Source organism: Cebus imitator, unplaced genomic scaffold (genome assembly GCF_001604975.1).
Source record: "Cebus imitator isolate Cc_AM_T3 unplaced genomic scaffold, Cebus_imitator-1.0 Scaffold203, whole genome shotgun sequence".
Classification (NCBI taxonomy): Eukaryota; Metazoa; Chordata; class Mammalia; order Primates; family Cebidae; genus Cebus; species Cebus imitator.
This window is the reverse complement of record NW_016107518.1, coordinates 4,196,891-4,213,509: the sequence shown is the minus strand read 5'-3', so window position 1 is coordinate 4,213,509 and position 16,619 is coordinate 4,196,891.

The window sequence follows — 16,619 nt, the reverse complement described above, 5'->3', positions numbered from 1 at the left end:
GTAGTTGCAGGCAACAGATCCTCAGGGAAGTGGGGAGATTGTGGCGGGGTTTGGGGCGGTGACAGCTGTGAAACTCTAATGTTAAGCAATGGGATTCTGGCAGTCCATGAATGCAGAGGAGAAACAGTAGATTAAATTATCACTGCTTGTTGAAGACAAGGCTGGAGGGTACTGTGGTAGGCAGGATCGTGGCCCCCAAAGATCTCACACTCTAAACTGTGGGACTGGGAATACGATGAGGAATCATGCCCATAAATATGTGCCCTTGCATAGTAAAAGAGACTCCGCAGGTGTCATAAAGTTTGCTAACCAGCCAACCACAAAATGGAGACATTATCCTGGATTATCCAGGCAGGCCCCATATAATGAGATGAGCCCTTAAAGCAGAAGAAGAGGGCAAACCAGAGAAATTGGAAGCCTGGGAAGGATTTGACCTGTCATTGCTGGCTTGAAGGAGAGGCCATGTGTCAAGGAAGGGGACCCCAGTCCTACGACCATGAGGACCTGAATTCTGGCAACAATTGAATGAATTTGGGAGTGGATGTTTCCCCAAAGCCTCCAAAAAGAAACACAGCCCTGCTGACTCATTGCTTTCAATGTTGTCAGAGCCTGAGCAGCGGACTCAGTCACACTGAAACACGCTCCTCACGTACAGAACTGTGAGATGATAAATGAGTGTTGTCTTAAGCCACTGAGTCTGTGGTGGTTTGTTATGCAGACATAGAAAACAAATACAGGTACTGGGGAGGCGTCATTGTCAGAGAGTAGATGCAAAGCCTGAAGAATTCAAGGACTATGGGGTGGTGGGTGGTTCCTTCTAATGGCAATGACCAGGTGAAAGAAAGAACAAAAGCTCCAATTCCTGAGTTCTTTGTCTAATGGGCTCCACTGGCCAGTAGCAGTGAGCAACCTAAGACATCACACTGCACCCGGTGGAAAGGGTGGTGTTTGCTAACCCTGGAACACACCTGAGCTTGCTTTCCATGCCTATCGTGCTACTGCAGCACAGCCATCTGCGGATTCACCTCACACGGGGTAGGTATCAAAACTAATATTGCTCCTAAGAAATCTATTTTTCTTCAAAATTAAAAAAAAAATCGGGGCCTGTAATCACAACACTTTGGGAGGCCGAGGTGGGTGGATCACGAGGTCTGGAGATTGAGATCATCCTGGCCAACATGGTGAAACCCCGTCTCTACCAAAAATACAAAAATTAGCCAGGCATGGTGGTACGCGCCTGTAGTCTCAGCTACTCAGGAGGCTGAGGAAGGAGAATCACTTCAGCCCGGGAGACAGAGGTTGCAGTGAGCCGAGATCGCACCACTGCACTCCAGCCAGGGCAAGAGAGCAAGACTCCATCACAAAAAAAGAACAAATTGGTTGGTGGTCTTCATTCATTAGTTTTACCATGTAACCAAATCACCCTTAGGCAGCTGGCATTATAGAAAGATGCATTAACCTATTGCAGATTCAAGTGATAGCACCAATGGAGAGTCAACAGCTTTTCAGGTTAGGGTGCCGATCTCCAGGGTACAATATATGTCTTGAACCAGCAGCCAGTAGTACATGGGGCCTGGAATCAAGGGGTGGATATGGAAAATGTTGCTGGTCACTGTCACACCTAATGATCTATACACAACGGTTTTGCTTCCTAACTCTACAACTCAGGGCTGTTTTGGTTTAAAGGTTTTAGTCTTGAGAAAAGAATGCTTCCCACAACAGACACAACGATTTCAAAAACATGACCATTTCAAAAGCATGATCATTTTAGCTCCCCATAATACGGCGATTGTAACAAAACTACTATATCATGCAGGCAGAGAGGGGTGAAGATGGAACCTTGGAGTCTCCTGGGACTTCTCCCAGTATCTTGATTTCAGTGGTAAAAATGAAGGGAAACTCTAGCCAGTGGTACTGAATTGTAGTGTTTGCTAATTTCCTTGACGTAAAAACTCCCGGAAGGGCATGGTGGCTCACGCCTGTAATCCCAGCACTTTGGGAGGCCAATCCCAAGCAGATCACAAGGTCAGGAGTTCAAGACCAGCCTGGCCAACATGGTGAAACCCCATCTCTACTAAAGACACAAAAAATTAGCCGGGCGGGACAGCACCTGCCTATAATCCCAGCTACTTGGAAGGCTCAGGCAGGAGAATCGCTTGCACCCAGGAGACGGAGGTTGCCGTGAGCTGAGATCGTGCCATTGCACTCCAGCCTGGGCGACAGGGCAAGACTCCGTCTCAAAAAAAAAAAAAAAAAAAAAAACCTCTCACCATAGCCAATTTCAATCTATCAACATGACATTACTGAGCATGCAATTGGGGTAAGATGCACCGTGGCACAGCATTATATAGTATTTCTACCATACATATAAAGACACACATCATCTCAAAAGGAAGGATATATGCAAGTAAAATAATGAGAGTGATGAGTGTAGGGGTATTTATTACATTTGTTTTTAATAAAATGTATTTAATTGTAGGCTTATATTATTTAGTTTTTAATAATAGCTGTTTTTAACAAATGCTCATAACATTGTTGAAAATTTACTAATCCGCTCTCACAAGCCAGTACAAGATAGATCCAGCACACCACTGGCAAAGCTATTCCATAGAGAAGTCATTGAGGGCTTAGATCCCTTACAAATGAAGGTTAGGGTCACCTTTCCTGATTAAATAATTCAGTTGGTTGAGGTTCTAGCTAAAGACAAAATGGATCTTAAATATTGAGGAGGAGAAAAACCACTAACACCAACTCTGGTCTTGGGTTCAGTTGCAAAAACTAAGGCTACCCACATTTTTTTTCCTTCTGTATATCTATTGATTGATAAGTTTTAATTAATTTCCATTGTCTTCCCTTTCATTTTCCACACTCTTGGGGAAGGTAACTTTACAATTTAGTCTGTAAATCAGATCACAGAATTTTGAGAAAGAATGTGACAGAAATCAAGGAGGGCTGGACAGCCCCAGAGACCCTGGATGTGGACTTAGAGCTGGTCACACGGTCATAGTTCCTTTTTTTCTTGGAGATGGAGTTTCACTCTTGTTGCCCAGGCTGGAGTGCAATGGTGCGATCTTGGCTTACTGCAACCTCCACCTCCTGGGTTCAAGCGATTCTCCCACCTCAGCTTCCCAAGTAGCTGGGATTACAGGTGTGCACCACCATGCCCAGCTAATTTTTGTATTATTAGTAGAGATGGGGGGTTTCACCATGTTGGCCAGGCTGTTCTCAAACTCCTGACCTCAGGTGATCCACCTGCCTCGGTCTCCCTAAGTGCTGGGATTACAGGCATAAGCCACTGCACCCTGCCAGAGCTGGTCAGAGTTCTTATGAGATGTTGGGTTGCCTCCTTTCAGGAGCATGGATGAATTTGGTTTATAAAATATGATGGGTAGGAGTGGGATTTTTGTTTTGTCATATTTTGGTTTTGAAGTGTAAATGTAGAAAGAAAAAATATGGTTGACAAGGTAAAATTCCTCAATAATGCACCACCTCATACTGCAAATTTGAATATAACACAACTAGTGATTGCCTCTGTCCTCTGCCAAACCCCTGCTTAAATGCAGGCAGGCTTAATTTCTTATCCTCTGCAGCAGGACTAAGAAATATGGAGGAAGGGTGAAGCCAAGAGGAAATAGCAGACAGCAGGCACCCCTTGTTTGGGAAAGATGAGAGATGGCGGTTATACTCCTACATCTCTGGTATTCTCCCCAGGTCAGGGCAATGAAATGGGAACCAAGCAGGTGGGAGCGTTTTCGAAGCACTGCAACTGTCCTGGAATCCATTCTTGCTGCAGAATCCAGAATCATGTTCCTGCTATTTAAGCTAGGGGTTGACAGCTGCCCCAAACAGTACCAGATGGCAGCCAGGACCAGGACACAATTGAATCCTACAGTGGGACTCTCAGAACGCTCGTCCGGCTAGCTGTGCTGTCTCACTCAGTTATTTCACAGTAATACAACCCCTCCTTCTACAAGCTTTGATATCGTTTTGGAACTTACTGTGGCATTAAAGCAGGGTTTATGGTATCAGCTACCAAAAAGAAGGGCTTTCATAGATATCTGTGCTTTGTTTTCATTTTTGTCTTCCCAGAGCTTGAGCCCATTTCTATAATTAGGAAACTTCCACCTTATGAGTCTTAGTATTCCTACATTTTGAATCTTATGAGGCTGTGCTGATAATGCCCAGCACCTACTTCCCCAGCCTCTTTTGCAATTAGTGTAATAAGCCACATGGCCAAGGAATAGCCCGGGTGGCAAACCCGCCCTGAATCTGGCATTCAGTGGTAACAATGGCATCTCTACCAACCCCATTCTGACAATTTGGCTGGGTGATCATCACACAGTCTTTCCATCTTTCGAGTGATTCCTGAGTTACCTAATATTTTTCCAATAATTACTTTTCCTCTTAAATCAGAAAACTATTCTTGAAATTTAAACCCTTCATTCATACTATACAAATATATTCTAAGGGGAAGTAGCAGAACAAATACATTCTAAGGGAAAAGCATTTCAACTTTTGGACCAATGACCCAGGAAGTAAGGCCACTTGGAAAAACTATGGAATTCTTTTTGAATGAGTCTGCTTGGAATGTCACGCTGCTACTTGCTTGGTGAGCTGTTTGAACTCTTTGCCTTTAAGCTCCTCTTCCTTCATTGGGCTCATTCTCCAGTCACTACTGTAGAGGCAGGAGGGGAGCTCTTATAGCCACAGCTGTTTGATTCCCCCTGAATTCTGTCTTTCTGTTAATGCTCATAAGCACATCATACGTTATATAACAGCAGTGTGAGGAGTTGAAGACATGCACGTAGACATACATCTCAACCAAACTTAGTGTCAGAAAAAAGCAACTTCGAAATTCATAATTCAGAGAAAACAAGAACAACAAGATTGGTCCAAATATCAAGACAAGCTGAACAATCACACCAGGAATAGAACCTCATAAAACTGTTGTACTAAGAAGTAGTTTTGTAATAATCAAAGCATCTCTCTTTTCACTCAGGCCTAGGTACTGGAGTTAAGTTAGTTATCCAAGGTCACACCTAATTACGAGTATACCTAGGAGCCATTCCCAAGTCTTGTTTACATTTGTACATTTCACAAAACGTTATAAATTCTCCGTCATTAAATATGTCCTGGGTCATCTAATCTACACACACAGTTTCCAGTAAGAGGAAGAAACTTTCTGCAGAAAGACCCAACTTCCAATGAGCCCATTAATCTCTAAAAGACATGTTTTACTTGATTTACGTTAAGTTCTCCCCCCAACACATTCACTTCCTCTTCCATGCAGTTCTGTTTTAGATGGATCCTGACAAGCCTTATACCTAGAAAATTCTTCCAGGCTAGTTTTTCCACTACAGGCACTGGTATTTCCCACTGACCATCATCATAGCCAGTGCCTAATGAGTCTAGGAAGCTCTTGAATATGCCCAGAGCCAAATGCAGAAGAGAAAGGACTGACATGGGCCATTGTTCAGTGTTTTATTGTAACACAAAACAACAGAAAGTGCTCTTTTATTCACTCAAGTCCTAAAGGTGCTCTCCTCTTGATTAAAGAGGTAGCGTAGGGGCAAACATAAACTCCAACAGACTCATGTTTTTCTTTGGCCTTAGGAAGCTCAGAGCTGACTTTGTAGGCCAAGTTTCGTTATGGTATGAGAACTTTACACTTAGCTTCAGCTTAACCCTCAATTGCCTAATATAATTTCTTTTATCTTAATCATACGTACTTCTGTAAGTCATTGCTTATTTTTCTGAAGAACAAGGTAAATTACTTTCACCAATTTTTTTATTTTGAAATAGTCACCAAAAGTTTTCAAGATATTACAGAGAAGTTCAGTGTGCCCTTTACCCAGTTTCACTAAATGGTAACATTTTACATAAATAAAGTATCAAAACCAAGAAACTGACACTGGTACAATATGGGTATGTGTAGTTCTAGGTCACGTTCTCACATGTGTAGATTCCTGTAATCCTGAAACCACCCTGTAATCAAGATACAGAACTATTCCATCGCCACAAAGATCTTTCCTGCTATCTCTTCATATCCTACCCCCCCTTCACCCCTGGTGTATTAGTCCCTTCTCACACCACTATAAAGAAGCCCTATGAAAGAAGGGGAGGTTAAAGGCAGAGAGTTCAAATAGCTCATCAAGGAAGTAGCAGAGTGACGTTACAAGCAGACCCATTCAAAAAGAATTCCATGGTTTTTCCAGTGGCCTTACTTCCTGGGTCATCGGTCCAAATGACCAGGACTGGGTAATTTATAAAGGAAAGAGGGCTAACTGACTCACAGTTCTGCATGGTTGGGGAAGCCTCAGGAAACTCACAATCATGGCGGAAAGAGAAGCAAGCATGACTTACATGGCAGCAGGCAAGAGAGAGAGTGTACAAGAGCAAGAAAAACTGCCTTATCAAACCGTATCTCATGAGAACTCACTATCATGAGAACAGCATGGGGAAAACCGCCCCCATAATCCAATCACTTCCCTCCCTCCACACATGGGGATTACAGTTCAAGATGAGATTTGGGTGGGGACACAGAGCCAACCCACATCGCCCGCACCCACCAATCTGTTCTCCTTGCCATAATTTTGTCATTTTGAGAATGCATATAAATGAGTTCATGTAATATGTGGAGGTGAATATATTTTTGAAGTACATTTATTTTTTCATTCATTTTCTTTTCTCTAGATCATTTTCATTCATATGGATGATAGGATAGAAAACTATATCTTTATTCTCTACGGCAGATTCCATAATGGCTCCTCAAAGATATTATTCATGCCTTAATCCCTAGAACTTGTAAATGTCATCCTGCTTGGCAAAAAGGACTTTGCAAGTGTGATTAAATTAAAGGTTTTGAGATAAAGTGATTATCCTGGATTATCCAGGTGGACCCTCCTAAATGCAACCACATGCTCATATAAGAGGGAGACAGAGTGGGATGTGACCACAGACAAGAGAGGAGAAGGCAACGAGGTAATGTGACCACGGAAAGAGGTTAAAGCAACAAATGCACAAGTCAACAAATGTCGGCTACTACCAGAGGTCGAAAGAAGCAAGGACTGGGTCTTCCCCAAAGCCTCTCGAGGAAGTTCGACCCTGCTGACACTTCGATTTTCACCCAGTGAAACTGGTTTGTGACTTTGGGCCTCCAGAACTGTGAGATAATAAATTTCTTTCATTTTAGGCCACTAAATTTATAGTAATTTGTTTAAAGTGCCCACAGGAAATGAATATACTCCCCAACAACTAAGACGATGCCTTTCTGATATATTGGAAGTGTTCAGGAAATGTTTTATGAACTTCATTGAGTTCAGAATGAAAGAAAAAACTTTTTAAAAGGGAATTCCTGGAAGGCTTAATGGAAGGAGGATTTGAGTTGTCCCTTTAAGAATTAGGTGAATTGTAACAGGAAGAAATGGAGCAAGAGATGTGAATAAGATGGGCAAAGCAAGGAGGCAGGAGAGCCCAGCACTATGAGGGCAATGATGCTGGGATGTTGGCCCAGCTTGGCTGGATAGAAGAGGGTCCTTGCTGGGGATCAGTGAGGGAAGCACCACAGTACGAATGGCTGGCTACCTCATTTATCAGTCCATGCATGGGTTTTCACTGGCTTTCCTCCAATGCAATGAATCCTGCCAATATGGGAGACTCTCAGATGGTTCTTCTAAGACCTGAGCATAAGCAGTGGTGTTCTGTAGAAATCACACTTCAGTGGGTCCACTTGTCTCCCCTGCCAGGAAGCCATTTGGAGCCCAGTAGGATAGAAAGAATGTGTTTGCTTCTCTGGGAAATGGCTCTGTCAATTACTGACCGACCATTTATCATTGTCTTAGTTGCCATTCTGTAATAGTTCTAATGCATACATTTCATTCATCAGCTTGGTGTGGCTGTGGCCATCCATATAGCAAACGGATGGACTTATCGTCTATCTCCAAAAGCGCCAACGCTCACTTCACTCCCAGCATCCAAGAAGAAAAACATGGTCAACTCTATTTTATACAGTGTCCTGTTCTGGCTCTGTTCATGAGCATATCAGCACATCCATTGCATAATGATAATCTGTGTTGTGATGTTGTTGATGATCCTGTGATACTATGAGGTCTTGACAGTCCTTGTGAATTCTCAAAGGCAAAGTACATTTCTTCAATACAGTTTCTTATTTAACAGAATTCTGTGTTAACCAGAACATTTTATTCCTTGCCCATGTGGCAATCTTCAACTGGCAGGCTTCCCAAATCCCTGCCTTTTATAACCAAGATTGCCTTTTGTTGTTTCAAGATCAATTGTAGAAATATTTGAAACTTGTGAAAGTATAGATTTTGGAGCAGAGTTAAGATAGGTGGACCAATGGAACAGAATGAAGAGTCAAAAAATAGCCCCAGATATATATAGAAATTTGATGTGTGCTCAAGGTGGCATCACAAATCAGTGGAGAAGACAGGGAGCACTGAATTTAAAAAAAAAAACTGAATTAAACAAACTGTATAGCAATTTGGACAATAACTAAACTGAATCTATACCTCACAAAACAGCGTAAAACAAAGTCCAAATGGATTGTTTAAATATAAACAACAATATCATACAAGTACTAGATAAAATATGTTGGGAAAGAATGTGTAAGGTATAGCACTAATGTCAAAAACCATAAAGACTGACAAATTTAACTGTACCCAAATTTCAAATTTCTGAATGAGAGAAAAACAGGTAAATGACAAGTGAAAAAAATCAATGGAAAAATTTCATTCTATATGACAAGGAATTAGCATTGTTTTATAGGTGACTTTAGCTATAAAAGCTAAAAGCCATCATTCTTCCCTTCTTGCCCACATAGAACAAGTCAATTAAGCACTCTTAAGCCCAGACCATTAGAACAAAGGATTGGAAGCCTGTTTATTGGATTCCCTGGACAAAGAAGGAAATGATCCCAAAATTCTGCTCCATTATTATTTTTTGAGATGTAGTCTTGCTCTGTCACCCAGGCTGCAGTGCAGTGGCACAACCTTGGCCTACTGCAACCACCACCTCCCAGGTTCAAGCGATTCTCCTGCCTCAGCCTCTGGAGTAGCTGGAATTACAGGTGTGTGCCATCATACCTGGCTAATGTTTGTATTTTTAATAGAGACAAGGTTTCACCATGCTGGCCAGGCTGGTCTCAAACTCCTGACCTCAGTGATCCACCCACCTTTGCCTCCCAAAGTGCTGGGATTACAGGCGTGAGCCACCGCGCCCAGCCAATGCCCCCATTATTCTTCCTCAGGACAGTCTTCCTTGGAATGGATGCATCCAATGTATCGGAAAAGATACACCAAAACACTAAGAGTGATTATCTGTAGGCTTGGAGTGAATTATTTTTGCCTTTTTCCTATCTATATTTTTCTGCAATTTTCTAAATTGACTATGCTTTGGAAGTAAGGAGGAAAATTTATTAGCCCAGGTTCTTCATAGTAAGCAATAGAAATCAATCTGGCTGTGTTAAGCAGACAGGAATTTACTTAAAATGTACTGGGTATCTATAGAGAAGGTAGAAAACGAGGCTTGGGCCTGAGCAGACAGAAACAAGCTTCCAAATTATACTCCAAAGCCTGTCTGGTGAGAAAACAGCAGTCCCACCAAGCATGAGATGCTCATCTTTTGGCCATCTCCATCTCTGCACCAGGAACCTGATCGTGCAGTAACCCCAACTGTCCTTGCCACCAGAAAGACAAATATCACCCACGCCTCTGTCACTTAGTACCTAGTCAAAGTTGAGGGCACATTTGGCAGAATGTAATGGCCTGGATCATGTGCATGCACCCAAATAGCATGTGGGTCAGGGAAAAGCAATTATTTGGCATTTTAGCCTCTCTAGTGAGCACATGTGTCTACATCTTATCAAGACTCATAAGGCAGAGAATTCCTGATGTAGAAAGGTGACTTGTACGCTGGGTGGGTCAAGAGAACAGTAAATGTCCACTACACAGTACACTTTTAAAAAATATAAAAAAGGTTTTCCCCTTAAAATTTGAATTGTTTCCCTTCATTTTATTATTTTTCCTAAGATTCTCTGCCAATTAATACATTATCGGGGGTTAAATAATGCTTTTCAAAAATTAGTTTACAATGGTAATCAATAATTTACAGCTGACATGAATTAGTTTAGTCACACTGCTTTTTAATTCCTGCCTTAGAAAGCTATACCAATTCCTATCTTTGAAGGAAATATGGGAGAGGAAAGAAAACAGGAGCACATGGTAGGTACTTGGGGCCGAGGCAAGAGGGTACAAAAATGGGGGACTTAGGGTAACCATACCCTAAGCATGTTAATGAAAAAATTATTCAATGACACTTGTGAAAGCACAGTAAGGTTTTATTCAGGACCATCATGCTGGGATAGGGAGCCCTGCCACAGAGTTCACAATGTGGGATTGACTGGGATTGACTCCGAATACAGCATAGGCAAGTGGAAATTTACAGCCAAGGAGCAGGGTTGGAGGGGTGGTCACTGAATGGGAAATTTCTACAAGACAACATCAGGAGTAAGGCTAAACCCACCCACAGGATTCTTACTGAAGACAGACCAGGGCGATTAGACATCACCTGTGGAAGGTGGGGTACGAGGAACCGGATCAGATGTGAAGAGTGATGAGCTCTCAAGGGTGAGGAGCTCTTGCGAAACTGATCTGGTAGGGTTCTTTGCTAAAACTGGGTTGTGCAAGGAAGTGCACATATGGGCCTAGGAAAAGGTTGAATACCCTAAAGTTTAGTCAGGCAAAGAATTTTTGTCACGTTCGCCGAAGGCCAGAAGGCAGTGACAGAGGTAATGAAAAATAACTAAAAGGCAGGCAAAAAACTAACCAAACAAACAAAGACAACCAGATACAAGTATCTACTTAAGAAATTTCTTTGGGCTGGGCACGGTAGCTCATGCCTGTAATCCCAGCACTTTGGGAGGCCGAGGTCCTGAGGCAGGCCGATCATTTAAGGTCATGAGTTTGAGACCAGCCTGACCAACATGGTGAAACCTCGTCTCTACTGAAATGAAAAAAAATTAGCCAGGCGGAGTAGTGCATGCCTGTAGCTACTTGGGAGACTGAGGCAGGAGAATTGCTTGAACCCGTGAGGTGGAGGTTGCAGTGAGCTGAGACCGTACCACTGCATTCCAGGCTGGGCCACAGAGTAAGACTCTGTCTCAAAAAGAAAAAAAAGAAAGAAATTTGTTTGAAACATCTGCGGACCAAGAGTAAGGTAAGAAAAAAAAACATAAATTTTTCCTTATGGACTCAAAATGTGGACTATTACCCTGGGTTCAGTCATCTCATGGACTACAAATTATTCCAAAATAAAAATATTACAAATACCTTTCTTAGCATTAAGTCCAATGGAAGCACTTTAGGAAGATGTGCCATTCTTACAGCGCAGCATATGCCCTGAGGCACAGCATACTCCAGCTTGAGATGTACACCAACTGATGTGCTGGACCCATGGGGAACACCACGCCAATTTCAGAACCAGGAATAACTGTGCTCTGCCTGACACTGTACCTCACATATGTGATGTTTTCATCATTACCTTGGCCACTGGGAAGTTCAGAGTCACGCTGAGGTCAGCCCCAGAAAAGCAGGCTGTTACAGTGTCTAATGGCATGTTTCCTGCGTAACAAGCTGCTGCTTTTCCTATCCTTTTACTATTTATCATCCCTGCTCTCTTCTCCCATATTAAGAAAAAAAAAGTGAACCATCTCAAAATCCTTTTTATAATGAGGAAGGGCAAAAATAATAAATATGCATATTGACATTTGCTTGGAAACCTAGAATGTAAATTCAAGGCACTAGCTCTTTATTCTGGTTAGACATCAAATCACAATTAAATCTTCCTCAAATTCTCTGTTGTCCTGGTAACTGCTCTCTACTTAGAGAACATGAAGGGCGAGATTGCCCAAAAGGGTCTGGAAGGAGAGCAAGAGCTTATTAAGGAATTCTTTCTGATGTTCGTAGCCACACAAGCTGTGCCAGAACGACAGCGCGGAGCTGGAGAAAAGCCCTCCTTCAGGTTATCCCAATTGCTGTGATATATTTTCGGTTCTGCTGTCGTTAAATGGCTACGTACATTATAATAATAAGATTGGCCATGGCACAGCAAAAACATTGACAATAAATAGTATTTTGGATAATCAGATTGCAAATCCTCTTAAACACATTTGACTCTAACAGATATATTTAGACTTAGATGAACAGTGGCTGGGGATTTTAAGTGTCAATTGGTGTGAATGAATAAAGATGGTTTTAAAGGAGCTATATTGCTTAGGGATTAAGGCCAACTGGAACAATTCACTTTAAAAAAAAAAAAAAAAAGCCTCCACACTCAGGAGAGCAGCTCACATTTATTTGATTGAGACAGATACACTTTAATCCTTAGGACTTGTATTGGTAGTCCTGGGATGGTTCATCTCTCTCCATTTGTACAAAGCAGAGTGACTTTTAACTGCATAAATGAGATCTTGCAACTCCTGTAAGTGAGACAATGTTTGCAGCAACAACAAAGAGGAAAAAAAAAATTTTAAGTAGCAGTCATTTTTATTTTGGCTTAACAGATTTTCAGCAGGAAGACTCTGAATATGAATCGGCTTCATTTTTAAATCCTGAAGAAAATTTCTGAAGCAGCCCATAAGGTGCCACTTTACTCAGAGGCAATTTAAAAAACCCTAGAATAGCAAGAAAGAAAATCACCAAATTTGTTTGGACATTGTAGGGGGAAAAAAGTTACGAATTATATTAACTCCATTCTCACATCCTCCCTGAGTCATTTGCTTTTAGACTCCTACCTAAAACTCTTCCCCGGTTTTTGGAAGTAGGAATGGGGCAGTAGGCATGGTGTAAATAGTAAGAAACACTTACATTACGGTATTGTTTAATTCCAACAATGGGATTGTGGTAAGCACTTAATAAAGAGAATGGTGCAGACTTTCTTCCCATAAGCAAGTGATTCTTCTCAAGGGTCAAATTCCATTCTTTCATTGATAATTTGAACATTGCTAGAAAAAGTAAACACTAGAACTCCTCTCTGGGTCTTTGTTTTCATGGTCCTTAAGGGCCACTGGAGAAGGATTTCCAAACTTAAATTCCTGACAATATATAGCAACCTTAAGGATCCTGAAAACTACTAGAAATGCGGTTTCTCAAAGTGAAATATCAACAAAGGACATGTAGCTACTTGGATTTCCTGCAGGTACCACTTTTAAAGTGGCCTTCACCATATTCTTCTAGCTGGTAAGAAAGCTACTTAATGATGCGTAAAACTAATTATTATAAAATAAGACTGAATCTGTATGGTAGCTGTTCACAATGTGGAAAATCACACTTTTTCATGGCCTATTTTCTTTTAAAATGTGTGCCCCTTTCCCATCCTTAATGGGTTCTGTATGTGTAAAATAAATACTCTTCGCAGCAGGACCCTGGCTTGGAGGCCTTAAAACCCAATAAAAGAGTCCTGTAGTTTAATGGTCCTTAAATGCTCAACATCTTTTTCACTTAATGTAAAATCCATCTGATCTAATAGCTGTGACTGAATTATAGATATATAATTTTTTTTCTATTAAATGTTAATCTTCTGACTTGGCAGAGCAATAGATGCTCTAAATTATTAAGAAGGCAATAACCTCTCTAAACTCTTTTCAGAATTCAGAATATTCCCAGGACTGCTATCTTGAAAAAAACTGCCAGCTTGCTATAAAAATCAGGCTGGGCGTGGTGGCTCCCGCTTGTCATTCCAGCACTTCGGAAGGCTAAAGTGGTTGGATCACCTGAGGTCAGGAGTTCAAGACCAACCTGACCAACATAGTGAAACCCCATTTCTACTAAAAATACAAAAGTAGCCAGGCATGGTGGTACATGCCTGTAATCCCAGCTGCTTGGGAGGCTGAGGCAGGGGAATCACTTGAAGCCAGGAGTGGGAGGTTGTGGTGAGCCAAGGTCACACCACTCTAGCCTGGGAAACAAGAGTGAAAGTCCTTCTCAAAAGAAAAAGAAAAAAAAAATCAAGTCAATTAAGTACAATTTTATATCAAATATCAATTAGAGGGGGCACTGTTTTTACTGATGTCTTTTCTATTTTTTACTGAATGGAATATTTTATATATACATATAAATTAGACTCAGTTATATATATATATATATATATATATATATATATATATATATGAACTAGAGAAGCAACCCTCACAAGTCCTGCTCTTTTTCATTTACATATGACATTTTTGTAACCTTCTCTTTTTGGTTGAATTCATTCATCATCGATGTTTGTTCATGCAGGCATAAATAATGAAAATGCCTCTAATATATAAGTGATGTCACATGCCCAATTACACTGAACCCAAGTACCCTTATTGCCTAGGGAGCCTTGTTGGAATGCCAATCTCCGATACAGCGTGATCTTTAAAAAAAAAAAAAAAATTTGTACATTCATTACTCACTTGAGCCCAAAGGTCAATATGTTCAGTAATAATCAGAAATTATGCTAAGAATCAGGTTAATCTTTACCTGGAGAGGCTGGTCTAAATAGTCCTGTTTCAAATGGCTAAGACCAAAACATGGGAAAGAACTGAATTTCCAGCAACAGTCTGAGGTCCAGTTTCCAGTTTAGCTGGGAACAACACTGAATGAAATGACAGTTGAAATGCCTATACTAATTTTCATTTTGTAATTTGTGCACAATCTGCTGTATGGTGCAAATCCTGCCTTTATTCATCTAGTGCTTTTTTTCCTCCCTCTGAAAGTATTCATAAAACTTAGGGGCCAGGGGTAAGATCTGGTCAGCCACATCTTCCATGTTCATCACAGGCAATTCTCTTTGAACACGTATTATGGTACCAGAGGTGCTACCGTTACTTTGGTGCACAGAACCAACAAGAAGAAAAAAGATCACTAGGTTGCAGAATCCAGTGATGAGGAAAACAGAGAATAAGAAGTAACTGTCTTCTACCATGGTGAAGCAGATGTCAAAAGAAGCTTGTAACCACTGCTAAGGTCTGGCACTCCTGTAAGCAGGCACTGATGTCTCTAGTCACCATGAACACCAAAAGTTAATTTGAAACTCTTCCCTGTTTTACTTTGAAACAAGTCAAAGACCTGAACATTCAGGTAGGTTAAGAAGCACATGTGTGAGAATAGTTTTCAGGTCCTTGTCAGAGGAAAGCTGGTAACATTGGAGAAAAAGATGCTCATATTCTAAAGCTACAAGATTTTTAAAGCAGCAACAAGCCAATGCATTTATAAAGAGTAGAAAATTGTAAACCATAAAATTTGGCTAGGGTCAAGAGAAAAGATTCTAAAAAGCCATAAAAAAGACAAAGCTAAATTTATCCAGAATTCTAAAACAATGCCCATATAGATAAGTGATTACACTCATCATAATATTAAAATTTAAGATGTACAATGCATGGATATTTGATTTTCTTTTAATAGACAATTATTTATAACACTGACCCTTGATCAAAAGGAATATGCTTTTCTGAGGGGGAAGTGACATGATAACAACTATGTAAAACCAGAGTAATAAAGCTTTCAACAAAGGATTGCACTCTAATAGGAATTCAGTGATTCTCTCAGGGAGCACTCAGTACATCTTAGACAGCATCACTCTTCTTTCCTGTTGCCATATGTTCAGGTCTCACAGTCTTTCTGAACACAGCATGGCAGTGACCAGCATTGTCCATTATCTATGTTCCATTTGTTTACTAATTTAAAAGCTTTAGTCTTCAGTGTTATAAATGCAATTTCTGCCTTTGCTATCAAAATGTGAGTGAACAAGACAACATGATTAATTAAAGGAGGCACTTGATAATTTTACTCCAGATAGCTGAATGAAAATGGGTATTCTCATTTGTATTTTGGAGCCTATCGTGTCCTACTCCCAGTTGTCCCAAAGACAGTAAATAAACCAATTTAACTTGCAATTCTTTTACAAGGATGTTCAAAACACTATTCTAGAGAAACTTTGATGGTTGAAACAAAATAAAATACACGTAAGGTTCCCTTCCCATCTCTAATGTGGAAAATAAAACACTGAATATGAATATTCAGTTTAAAACTTTGCTCTATTGTAGAGCTTTATTTTTATTTTTATTTTTATTTTTTGAGATGGAGTCTCACTTTGTAACCCAAGCTGGTACAGTGGCGCGATCTTGGCTCACTACCTCTGCCTTCCCAGTTGAAGTGATTCTCCTGTCTCAGCCTCCCAAGTAGCTGGGACTACAGGCAACTGCCACCATGCCTGGCTGATTTTTGTAGTTTTAGCAGAGATGGGGTTTCACCATATGGTCGAACTCCTGACCTCAGGTGATCCACCCGCCTTGGCCTCCCAAAGTGCTGGGATTACAGGTATGCGCCACCGCGCCCGGGTACTCTTTTAATTTATATATATGTATTTTTAAATAGGTGGCCTAAAACTTGTGAAACAGAACTCATGCTGAAGGACAACATTAAACATAATAATTAGGCCGAGCGTGGTGGCTCACACCTGTAATCCCAGCACTTGGGGAGGCCGAGGCGGGTGGGTCACAGGATCAGGAGTTTGGGACCAGCCTCGCCAACACAGTGAAACCCCATCTCTACTAAAAATACAAAAATTAGCTGGGC